A 10,659-nucleotide genomic window follows, 5' to 3' on the forward strand; every position below is an offset into this window, starting at 1 on the left:
AATTCACCAGTTAAGTGCAGTGTATAGTATATATAACCAATAATTATGCCACAGAGATTTATGCTTTGATTAGTTAGACAGATCAATATAGCATTTTTTGCTATGCTAATATGTCTAATATATAGATTTACATAGCAACTATTTGTGCACACATATTAAAGGATTTTAGTTTGTGTTAAGACAATTGGGCACTATATGAGGTATTAAACAAGGCCACTGAACATGATGTTTACAAGAGAGAGTTGAGATCCAACAATAAGGTCTTGCATACAGCCAGTGAGGAAAAAAGACGTGCTTGGGAAAAAGGTATTGTTAATTGGACTAAACTCAGTTTATAATATCTGAATGAGATTACAACAAGAGTAATCACTCCAAGTTGATACACATCTGAGAGCTGTTTTGTTGGACTTCACTGAGCCATCTAACATTTCAACTCCTGAAGAGTAAAGAGCTCAGCAACAGACAAGAAGTTTAACCATGTTCCTGCTGTACCAAAAGACTTATGTTCAGATGTTGTGCTGTCTTCCCTGTGCCTTAACAGCTGTTTGCTGCAAGACTTTAAACCAGCATTAAACGTCAGCTCTTATTTTTTTTCTCTAATGTTTGAGTGTTTTGTCTTTGGCCACCTGTTCTTGAGGTCTGTGTGTGTGTCTGAGTTAGCAATAGGCTGTGAAATGAAAGACCCCTCTTTGGGTGATTCATGTGTTCCTGTGAAATATATTATACTTGAGTATTACTGGTAACAGTGCCAGTGGGTAAAACCAGTCTTTTCATAGTGCAATCTCCATCTCCTTTGGATTATTTCCATTTTTTACAGATTAGATGAGTAATATAATAGCTCGGCATATCCTGGTTCTATTTCAGTTTGTCTTCCATATAGGTAATATCAAATAAACCTTCCATGGAAGGTATCCAGACAATAGAGACACTAAATCTTCAAACAGCCTCAATCGGCCCTTCTTTGCTCAAGAATTCAAGCAAGTTTATTTCAGTCTCATATACTTCTAATGGATGGTGAATCTATGGAGCAATGGTATTGTGGTCTCATTTTTGTGTCCTAATGCAAATCTCATAGTCTAGTGTCTAGTTAAATTGCATAAAATATGACTATTAGACAATAATTCTGAGCATATCATTGTAAATAGTGAGCAATAAATCATATTGTATTTGAAAAGACAGAATAAAAGTCAGTACTTCATAAAAGACCACAATTGTGGGATCACTTTTTAGTTTTCACTTATTTTTAGCTTTTTAAAAAAAGGATAGGGAAAGAGAGATTATATCCCCAATACTCAGGTACTGAAAATGGGACATTATTTAATTTAAGATACACTTCAATTTATAATCACTGCATCACAGGAAGTATCCTTACTGGTGGCTATCACTATATATAGAATGGTAGCACAAAACAGTAAGGGTATGCAGCAGATCAAGACTTGTAAAGATTATAGGACATCATTGTTTTGAGACTTGGCTGCTAGGCAGTTGACAGGGTCATGCTGCAGCAGAGATTTATTCTCAACTACAACAAATAATTAATTTGTTAGAGAGTTTTCTTTATTTCAATAAAAAGAGAAAATTTATTAATAAAGTGTTGGAAGACAGCAGCATGGATAAAGAGAGTGGACCCTGGAGCACAGGCAAAACAACCATGAACTGTTGATATAATTTTTATGTTGCCAAAGGTGCCCTTGGTATTAGACTACTCTTTCTACTTATTTTTTGACATCTTAGCTTTTTTAAGAACCAATCTTCACTTAAAAGTGGATGTCATTCCTGTGATTTTCTGTCAGTTAAGGTAGGATTTGTTAATTATCTTACTTTCTGCATTGTATATTCCACAATGTTGCACATAAACAACATGACATATTGCTTTTCTTTATGTTTTTCAGTAATGTATATTGTTTACTACATTCGTAGCATTACGCAATTATTTTCTTTTAATTATTCTCCATTTTTTATGAGTTTAGGAATTCCAATATGCTGATTAAATATGACAAAAAAGTTACACTAAAGGCCAAAAGATGATATCAGGTAAACACAACTTGTTTACATTATATTTACTGACAGATAAACATGCACTCTGTTTAGGTTGAGTTTCCATCATACCCATATTATATACAGTATGTCAAACTTCTTCAAATTTCCAGAAGATGTTGAATTTTTTCTTTTCAGTGTCTGAACTCCACTGCTATGACCCCTACACACAAACACACAAAGAAGCATTTTAAACAGAGCTTTGGTTTTGTCTCACCGAAGGGAATATTATTAATATACCCTTCAAAATATATTTCCCATATCACGCTAGAAATGACACTCTGCTTATTGATTATTTTTCTGCAGCTCAGTTAATAGTAATATAAGGAGAAGGTTATCTCATCAATTTCAACTGTCACCATCCAGAAAAATAAATGTAAACAATCCAAAGTGCTTCTTAAATTTACATTCAGGGCTGCACTGTCCTTTATAAGGCTTTATGACTGCTTATAGTTCCAATTCAGATGTAACTTTATTTTGGTCAGCTTTAACTCTCAACCTGCAACGAATATTCTAATATGTGCTTTCTGCTAAATAAAATGAATTAATAAATTTTAATACATTCTTATTTTCATAGTGCAGAGATGTCTTACATGTTGCTTGAACATGTTAGTAAGAATTTCACTGCACTCATTCTCTGCCCATAACAAAGGGTGGAGTGGTGGCACTGAGGCTAGGGATCTGCACTGGCAATCGGAAGGTTGCTGGTTTGAATCCCGTAAATGCCAAAAAGGGACACTGCTCTATTGGGCCCTTAAGCAAGGCCCTTAACCTACAATTGCTGAGCGCTTTCAGTAATGAGAAAAGCGCTATGTAAATGCAAAGAATTATTATTATTATAACAGTACTACTTCTGCTACCAAATTTACAGAAAGCCTTGCATTAAATGTTTTTGATGTTTTGGTTGTGCTTCTTCCCTTCCACTCATCTTTTTGTTGCCTTTGCTGTTTACCATGTTGTATGGCCATTTCTGCCTTATAATAATAAGGTTGATTGTGTTATGTTTTACTGAATCTTTGTTTCTTTACAATGCTTCCCTTTGAATCTGTCCTTAATTGTAAAAAGGCTGATTCTGTCGACTCTCAGGAAGGTAGGAGGTGTCTGCAACAGCAGCAAGCAAGGACACAAGTGAACCTGACAAGCTAATTTGTAAAAACATATACAAATTATTCTGAGCAATCTTTTAAAAATTAAATAAACATAATTAATTTTGTTCATAGCTTGGCCTCATCAAAACTTTTTTATTAAAAGAGAATTAATTGGGCTAAAATAAGAACTTAAATACACTGGTTTTTGTTTTATCTGAAAAACAAGTCAACTAAATAAAAAATAGGGCAGTCTAATGTAATACAGAAATATTATGATAGAAGATATGTAGTCTGGTAATTTAGTAAAATTACTAATACTAGTAACTCATACTATAATTTTACAGTTCCAAAATTAACCTATTGAATATGTTTGTTATTTTTTCTTTGTAATTTAAAAAAACAGTCTTTGTTATATTAGCATGTATGGGAATGAAAAAAATGCACACATACAAAATCATAAACACCTTCCTGGCTCATTTGGGCTTAATTGGTCATTCCTGTTGTGACAGCTGCTGTGCCTGGGTGACAATGATCTTGCATATGTTCCAGATTGAATGTGTCCATATCCTCAATTCCACATTCCAAAGACCAATTTCACATTTCATTTTCCTGACTGCTTGTCCAATTTTATGCCAAAGTCAGCATTCAGTACATCCCCTGAGATCACAAGATAACCTCTCTCTCTTTCTTTCTCACACACCTAGGATGTGAAGCAGATGCAGAAGTGGAAGATGAAGGACTGTGAGCTGCAGCATGTTGTCGATGAACTCCAGGACCTTTAGTGTCAGATTCAGCTCCTTGTTAAACAGACTCACCTCTGGGAATAGAAAGCTAGTCTGCTACAAGAGACCTCCTCAGCAGCTGAAAGCGACACAATTCGACTTGACCCTGCAACATCAACCCAGTGCCATTCACTTCACACACTTGGCTAAGGGTGTTTTACCCCCACTCCTACTTGAGACAATGACTACAATTTAATCTGGCTGTTCTAGCAATGCAGGTGGTGGCTCAAGGCTTGATCACCTTCATTGTCTCAGGCAAGAGTCGCCACCCAGAACTGCTTTGGTGATGTACTTGTTATTTGGCATTCAGTTGTATGCCACCTCAGTATTTCATGCCCTAAACATAAACTTTTTGTTAAGGCTTGATCACCTTCATTGTCTCAGGCAAGAGTCGCCACCCAGAACTGCTTTGGTGATGTACTTGTTATTCGGAATTCAGTTGTATGCCACCTCAGTATTTTATGCCCTAAACATAAACTTCTGTTTTTTGTTTTTCCAGTGCACAAGTATGAGATATTACAAAAAGAACCCAGACAGTCATTGAGAAGCACAAGAACAAAGAACAAGGCTGTTGAAACTATCGTACTTCACAGAGGCATAAACAATATTCGATATCCACAGTTGGAAGTTCTAAAGATGGACGTCACAGCACTAATTCAAGCCACAAAGGAGAGGACCCAGCTGCAAAAATCATCATTTCAGGTCTTTTGCCATTGGCTAGAAGATCAGACAAATCCTACAGTCAACTGCTGGTCTTTAACAACTGGTTGAAAGGCTTCTGCAGGAAACAAAACATCAGTTTTGTGGATAACTGGGATCTTTTCTGGGAGTGGCCGCATTTCTACAAACAAGATGGTCTGTATCCAAGCAGATTAGGTACCTGGGTCCACTCCGACAATGTTTCAAAGGTAATCTGTCTCTTTTGACTACGTAATTTTAGTCCTAATGTTTTTTATAAGGTGTTAACCACAAATACTTTTTACATTAACAATCTTATCAGTGATAGGAAGATTAATTTTCTTACAGTAAGTGAAACATGGCTCAGCTCTGATGGCGCAGCAGAGTTAATTGAAGAAGCTCCTCCGAATTACAGCTTTTCTCATTCGGTTTGCTAAGGCAAAACAGGTGGCAGCTTAGCAAGGATTAAAGTGTAAAGATGCCAGTTTTGGTACTTTTGCATCTTTTGAGTATCTTGATGTGGTTATTCAAGGAATGTCGCAGTCTTTTGTATTGACCATTTATAAGCCTCCAAAATATAATGTGTCATTTACTAAGAAATTCTCAGACTTGGTATCTATAATAATAACTAACTATGACAGGTTCCTAATTGTAGGCAATTTCAATTTTCATGTGGATAACCAATATGACCCAAAATCAAGAGAATTCATAAATTCATGCACTCTTTTGATCTTAGTCAGCATATCAGACACCCCACACATAAGTGAAGACACATGCTGGATTTAGTGATCTCAAAAAGATTAAAACTTGACTTGAAGCAGGACATGGATATTGGTATATCAGACCATTTTTGCATACTATTTCATGTAGAAATACTGTTTTTGCTGTATTTTTTAAACATAAAATAAATAATATTAAAAATAATGTAGTACATCCACCCATAGTTAATCCCATTGAATCCCAGCATGCCCTTTTAAGCGGGTTAATTTTTTTCACTGGAATAGATCGACCTGAACTACATAGAATCATTTCTCAGCTGAAACCATCCACCTGCTTCCTTGACCCTGTACCAACAGCCTTTTTCAAAGAAATCTTAGATGTGCTTGTTGATAGAGCATTCGACATAGTGAATTCATCATTAGAAAGTGTCTTCCTTGACTCTCTAAACACTGAAGTTGTTAAACCCCTGCTCAAGAAAAATAATCTTGACCTCTCTGTCTTCAATAACTTTAGACCAAATTCTAACCTGCCTTTATTAAGTAAAATTCTAGAAAAGGCATATTTTAAGCAGGTAAATGATTACTTGAATAAGCATGATATTCTTGACAAGTTTCAGTAAGGTTTTAGAACAAATCATAGTACAGAAACTGCACTGCTTCAGTGCATGTATCTTTTCTTGTTCTCTTAGACTTGAGTGCAGTATTTGACATCACAGACCACAGTATTCTTCTAAATCAGCTTCGGCATTGGGCGGGCATCTTCAGCACTGTCTTAAATTGGTTTCAGTTTTATTTAACAACTTACTTTGGAGACTCATGATATTGCATATGGTGTACCATAGGGATTTATTCCAGGTACACTGTTTTTTTCAATCTACATGCTTCCATTAGGTCACACAAGGTGAGCTACCACAGCTATGCAGATGACACACAGCTTTATTTATTGATAGCACCTGATGACCCTGCTGATCATGGCTTTCTGATCCAACGTCTTAGCAGTATTTCCAATTGGATGAGTAGAAACTTTCTCAAACTAAATAAGGAAAAAACAGAAATCTTAGTAATTAGAAATAAACTTGATCCCTTAGATCTAAAATTCAAGGCCGAGGTACAGAATTTCAGGGTAATTATTGACTTTGACCTTAACTTTAAACCATATATTAACCAGATTACTAGGACTGAATTTTTTCACTTAAGAAAATAGCAAACGTTAGACCTCTTATAACTTTACAAGACACTAAAAAATTAGTTCACGCTTTTGTTTTTAGTTGACTAGATTACTGTAATGTACTCCTAACAGGACATCGATTGGTTACAATTAGTGCAGAATGCAGCAGCCAGAGTCTTAACTAGAAAAAGAAAATTTGAGCACATCTGTGTCATTCAGAATTGATTTTAAAATACTACTAATGATTTATAGATAGATAGATAGATAGATAGATAGATAGATAGATAGATAGATAGATAGATAGATAGATAGATAGATAGATAGATAGATAGATAGATAGATAGATAGATAGATAGATAGATAGATAGATAGATATAAAGCCTTAAATACTGTAATTCTATCCTATGTTTTGGAATGCCTGTCCCCCTACACTCCAAGGTGTAACATAAGATCTTCAAATGAAGATCTGCTTATAATTCCAAAATCCATGCTTAAAAGAAGTGGTGATGCTGCCTTTTGCTGTTATGCACCTAAAATCTGGAATACTTTACCGATACAAATTTGTCAGGCTGATACTATGGAACATTTTAAAAACTGCTAAAAACCCTTCATTTTAATTCAGGTTTTTCATAGACACATTTTTAGTTGTATTCCTAATAGCCTATATAGGCATAGAATTATATTATTCTTCAGGTTTCCACAAACATTACTGATCTCTACTGTTCTATGCTGTCTTTTCTGGTTCTTCTGTGGTGGTGATCTGCGCCACCACCACCTGATCTAGGTACCTGTGATGCTGGAATGAAGGCAGGTACCTCAGCTGTCCATGAGACCAACTTAATTAAATCCTATAATATAAAGCCTGAAAACAGAGAGAAATGAATTAAGTAAATTTAAGTTAGGTAGAATGCCCATTGGGGGCTGGGTGGTCTTTTGACCTTGGAGCCCTTGCTGATTTTCTTTATTCTCCAACCTAACTGGAGGTTTTTGTTTTTTTTTTTTTTTTCTGTCCTCCTAGCCATTCGACCTCACCCTTTTCTTTTGTTACTTATTCTTTAATATTATTTCCTTATCTTAATTGTTTTTTTCATGTAACTTTATCCTTTGATGTCTTATAAAGCACTTTGAGCTACATTGTTAGTGTGAAAATGTGCTGTAGCTGCGTTTTTCCAAATTTACCAAAGTTCTGTTGCTCTTAGTTTGCTTCATAGGATGATACAAGCACCAGTGTGACACATGTTCAAATAATTCAACAGACCAAAAATCTTCATTTTAAAAGTTTTAGTAAAATTTGAAGGCAAGACAGTTCACACAGAAGTAGAGAAAAAAGTGGTATTAAAGAAAAGAAAACTTCTGTTTATATGTCTTGTTTCATTCTTTATGCTTGGTCATACAGTCGTGCTTGAGGCACGTTAGGCAAGTTAAACACATTGGACACGTTAAACACGGTCAGAAAACTGTATGCCATCTTCTGTTCTATCTGTAATCATATCTAACAGTCCTTGCTAGCAGTAGGCCTATTTCCTCACTGGGATAATTAACAGTCTCATCTACAGATATAGCCAAGATTTTCATTTTAACATACAGGTGGTAAAAGGCTATGACATATTCTAGGCAGTTATAAGAAACTGATGTACTATAGACATCAAGCAAACACTTATACTGTATGAATTTAACATTAAACATTAATTTTCGAAGATTGGCTCTTACATGTGCGATACAAATAAGTGTTGTTGTTGTTATCAAGACTTCATACTGCTGCCTGGGATCATCAGATTACACACTGTCACCTATAGGATAGGATCTCTTTATTTCAAGTTAGGTCACAAAGAATATAATCTTATGCTATAAAACGTATAAAAGACATATACTCTGGATTCTCATGGTTACCCAGATAGCCTGGTGGAAAAGGTCTCTTTATGAAATAATTGAATAAATAGGACTTATTCGATCATTTCTACCACTTTCAAAATACTTCACAACATAGAATTAAGAACAGCCTCTCCAAGTCATGGTCCTACTCTCTGTACATATTGCCTACTGCATCATTTACAGAAAAAAGATTGAATTCAAATGAAATCCACAGTTATGAACTAAAATTAATTAAAAATGGAGTGCTTAATGTGTAAATAAAAAAACTTCTATCACCTAAGTGTAAAAATGCATATCTATAAAAAAATTAACTTTGTAATTATAATGAATGTTAAAATACATTTTACACATCAAACAGAATAAATTCTTGCTTGCCAAATGAATACTGCAATTATAATTAAACAAAGTAAAAGAAAGTGAATGCAGAAATACTGCTTTTGTTAAAAATAACTTTGCAGTTGTCAGGCTTCACCAATATAGAAGCCAAATTCCGGGTCTAAATCAAATATCTCCTTAAGGACTTCACTGGCTGCAGGATTTCATTCCATTCCTTTTTTTAAAATAAAAGTCAGTTCCTTCTATTTGGGCAATGTGATTAAATTAGATGTCTGTGATATGTCAAATCTCTGACTCAAAGCCAGAAATTAATATTAGATTTGACCTTACTTCTCCAATAAATTCAGAAATAAGTTTTTAGTTAACAAGAATTTACACACGGTAAGGATTTATTCTATAATTTATTTCACTTGTTTTTTTTATTATTAGGGGGAACCCTAAGTATGATTCTATGTTATTACAGTTAAGCACACGTCAGATTCGGGGTGACATGTAAATTTTTCTGCTTTACACTGTTAAGTCTGAATAATTTTCAGAACAGCGTTCTGCTGCTGTCTAGTGAATGAAATAGCTTAATGCTGCAAGAAATAATGAATATTGCTATGCATGCTGCCACTTTGTAGTAACTCATCAGTATTCATGAGTGGGGTAGAGCCTTCAACCAAAAACACAATGGCAAACAAAAACGCAATAAAGCTAGTTTTAGAAGAAACTGAACCACAGCTTGAACTGAGATAGTCATGATAATGTGAATTGGTCATCAAACATTGACACAGATAGGGAAACTAATGCATACAACACACTATGACTGAACCGCCGCGATATGCCTGGTGTCTTCAGTCACGTGAAACTTTACCATGGTGCAACTGTAGCAGAGTGGCAAAAAGGCAATTAAGAGCTAGAACAAGAACATTAGTCCCCTAAGCATTGTTCATAATGCAGCAACTGTCAATTCTCATGTCAGGGAAAATGTGGAAGTCACTAAGCCTTGTGCTGTGGTAGCCTCAAATAACACATGGGGTGCATCAATTTTGAGGATCAAGCACTGTCATTCTACCCTTTCTTGCAAAAGAAGCAACAAAAATATCACAAAAAAAGTGCACACAGAAACATGATTCTGCTGACCCCTTTGTAAGGTCAGACTGTGAGTTGATGACTGTTTTAAAATATATCACACAAAGGACATGTACTAAATCTGCATCTCTGCAGTAGTGGACACTCGGTATGTATTTCATACAGTATTTATGCTGATGTTTTGGAATTAACATGTTTCTGTTACACATAATTACCTTTAGTCATGTTGAAAGTAATTCAACATTTTTGGCTCATTTTTTCGGGAGTAAACATTATCACTAATGAAATAACTTTCTTTATTTTTTTTTACTTCCTTGACATGAAGATGTTTCCCCTAGCATAATATCAGTTGAAACTTTTCATATTTGACAAAATGTACCCCTCTGAAAAATAAATTTAAATCCACATTTGAGAATAGAAAAGAGTTGAGTGTTTGAGTAGTTCTCTTCTTGGACCTACAAAACATTTAATTTTTCAAAAACTAAAAGATACATGGGTGTGAATTTCTAAGAAGACAGAATGAGAATGGGGTTGGCATTTTATTAAACAGCATGCACCCTTAAAAGCACACTTCTAGTTAAGAAATTGGTTTGAATTAAAATTGAGAAATCCTTCGGCTCAAACCATTTCATAATGTGGAATTTAGTTATTAAATGTAGCTAAAAGGAGGCAACTGAGAAGTACAGTCTATGCTATGGACTGCACAGACTGAAAATCATAACATTATTGCAACAGGTACATTTACTTATTATGAAAAAATGTATTGTGATTGATAAAATAAGTACTGCTAGGAATGACCTGAAGGTGTTTCATGCCATTTTCTTTGTCAGAGTTCTGATAATAATTTATTGGTGTATCCTTACACCCTTATTAAGTTCTGTTTTTATTTATTTGTGCTCGTTTTC

Source organism: Erpetoichthys calabaricus, chromosome 5 (genome assembly GCF_900747795.2).
Source record: "Erpetoichthys calabaricus chromosome 5, fErpCal1.3, whole genome shotgun sequence".
NCBI lineage: Eukaryota > Metazoa > Chordata > Cladistia > Polypteriformes > Polypteridae > Erpetoichthys > Erpetoichthys calabaricus.